General features: G+C 39.5%; 1 long non-coding RNA gene across 1 annotated transcript; it reads left to right on the top strand.

Moving 5' to 3' along the window:
* The first annotated feature begins 293 nt into the window (after window positions 1-293).
* On the top strand, window positions 294-2,869 carry LOC143367093 (uncharacterized). The gene is made up of 2 exons (XR_013084955.1): window positions 294-502; window positions 1,157-2,869. It is a non-coding gene; the product is annotated as an uncharacterized LOC143367093 (long non-coding RNA).
* Window positions 2,870-2,927: the final 58 nt, after the last annotated feature.

The raw sequence follows: 2,927 nt of genomic DNA, 5'->3' as shown, positions 1-2,927 counted from the left end.
GCCAGCTCATCAGTAGAGATAATGACTGGTAAATTAATCGCTTCGATTCTGGAGAGAGCATCGGCCACAGTGTGTTGCTGGCCCGAAATATGACGGATATCGGTTGAAAACTGAGCGATAAAATCTAACTGTCTGGCCTGACGAGATGAAGCCTTATTTAAAGTTTGTTTAAAAGCATACATAAGAGGTTTGTGATCCGACAAAATAACAATTTCACAACCTTGAATTAAATCCTTAAAATACTTAACGGTTTCAAAAATAGCTAACAATTCTCTATCATAAGTACTATATTTTGTTTCAGTAACGCTAATTTTCTTCGAGAGAAACGCAAGTGGTTGTACATCACCTCCGCAATACTGTTCCAATGCCGCACCTACAGCAAAGTCAGACGCGTCCGTCTTCAAAAACAGCTTAGCGGAGTTAACAGGATGGGCCAACAACGTCGCATTAGAGAGCTCCTGTTTACAGCTCACAAAAGCTTCGGTAGCTTCGGCGGTCCAAGGTACAAGACGCATGATGAAATGATTCAATAAAGCTTGACTTTTAGCTGCATTCATAAGATGCCTTCTATAATAGTTAATCAAACCTAAAAATCTTCGTAACTGAACGATGGTTTTTGGTCTTTCCAACTCTACGATTGCTTTAACTTTACCTGGAAGCGGCTGAGTACCCCTTGTCGATACAAGATGACCCAAAAATTCAATTTCTTTAACTCAGGAAACACATTTCGAATGGTTGATACACAACCCAGAATTATCCAAGCACTCAAATAATTTACGCAAATGACTTAAGTGCTCATGTTCATTCTGGAAAGCGATCAAAATATCATCTAAATAAACGAAACAAAAGTCTAAATTCAGCATAACCTGGTTAAGCATCCTTTGGAAAGTCTGAGCTGCATTCCTCTAACCAAAAGGCATGGCAACAAACTCAAACAGGCCAAACGGAGTAGTAACAGCAGTTTTGGGTATATCATCTTTTTGAACGGGAATCTGATGATAAGCTTTCAGTAAATCAATTGTTTAAAAAATTGTCTTACCATGTAGTCCCAAAGTGAAATCATGTATGTGCGGCAAAGGATACTTATCCGGAATCGTCGTCGCGTTAAGACCGCGATAATTGCCACAAGGTCTCCAAGCTCCGAATTCTTTCTTAGGAGCCATATGTAAAGGAGAAGCCCAAGAACTGCTTGAAGGACGGCAAATGCCCAACTCCAGTAAATGTTGAAATTCTGCCTTCACAATCTTCAACTTCTCCGGGGTGAGTCTTCTTGGTTTACCAACCACTGGTGGTCCCTGGGTAACGATATGGTGTTCAATTACATGGCCAGATACTTGAGGGATTCTAATCGGCTTCGTCAAATTAGGAAATTCAGCTAAAAGTCGCTGGTAAGAGGACTCGGGAATTATAGTAGAGATAGTGGAATGCTTGGCATTACACATAAATCCTTTTGAAAAAATCCTTGTAATCTTGTCCAATAAACGTTTCCCTTGAATATCGACTAAAATGCCGTAATGATTTAACAGATCAGCTCCCAAAATAGGTTTAGTCACATCAGCCACGGTGAAATACCATCTCATATAGCACAAAACCGTTTTAAATACGTTTTAAAAACGTCCAGGTCGGACGTTCAGGATGTTTTGAAAACATCCAGAAAAGGTCCAGAAAAGGTCCTAAAAACATCCATTTTCACAAACCAGAACGTTTTCAAAACGTTTTCAGGACGTTTTTTGGACGTTTTTAAAACGTTTTCAGGACGGTTTGTAGAACGTTTTTAAAACGTTTTCAGGACGGTTTGTAGGACGTTCTTAAAACGTTTTCACTACGTTTTCTGGACGTTTTTAAAATGTTTTTAGGACGTTCGACGGTGCTGATTCGATTTAATAAAAATTTAAGCAAGTAAATGGTTTTCAAAATGAGATCAAACTCGATAACAATTTATTTAATTTATTTAATTCAGAAATAATGAAGAATATATGCGCTTACAATAGATACAAGAACATGTTATATGCTATTTTACAGGCTGTGAAATTTATAGAAAAAAATGACAATTCCCAGTTTGCCATTCTCACTGACTCTATGTCTGCTATTGACGCAATCACAGACTCCAGCAAAGGTGACCACATTACCCAAGAACTGCAAGAGACCCTCTATATTCTTAAAAATCGGGGCAAAGAGATTTTTTTAATTTGGATACCATCTCATGTGGGTATTGAAGGAAACGAAAAGGCTGATTCCCTAACCAAGTCAGCATGCTCACTACCAGTGCCTGACGTCCCTATCTCTGTGCATTACAATGATCTCAAAACCCCGATTCGTATCGCAGTCCAGACCCTATGGGATGAAGAATGGAAAACGGGCAAAACCACCAAACTGCACCTGATTAGGAAGGATATACCTGAAAGAAACGGAATCTGCTTAGAAAACCGGAAAGACCAAGTGACACTCACTCGATTGAGAATCGGTCACACTCACTTGACCCACCCCCACCTCATTACCCAGAATGAACCGACAGAATGTGATGTCTGCAAAGTACGTGTCACCATCCAGCACATACTGGTCGAATGTGTCAAGTACTCAGCAAATCGAAACCAACATAAAATTGGCACCGACCTCAAACAGATGCTCACCGATCCGGATACCTTCAACAATGTGCTCAACTTCCTTGAAGACATTGGAATCCGACAACTGATTTAGCGTCTGTGCTTACCAGTACCTGAGATGTCTGAGCCCCAGGAACATTTTTCTTTTTTTTCCTTTCTATTCTACTCCCTTTTCTTTTCACTAATTCGTACGATGACTAATTGATCTTACGCACCCAATGTAGTCGTTAATGACCATAGAAGTAGATGCGACTCTAAACGCTCAATTAATAAAAAAAAAATAAAAGAACATGTTAGTACGAGGTCGAATATACACCCTGATAA

This window comes from Andrena cerasifolii, chromosome 3, assembly GCF_050908995.1.
Source record: "Andrena cerasifolii isolate SP2316 chromosome 3, iyAndCera1_principal, whole genome shotgun sequence".
Classification (NCBI taxonomy): Eukaryota; Metazoa; Arthropoda; class Insecta; order Hymenoptera; family Andrenidae; genus Andrena; species Andrena cerasifolii.
The sequence above is the reverse complement of the archived record's forward strand: the minus strand, read 5'-3'. Positions and strand labels throughout refer to the sequence as shown.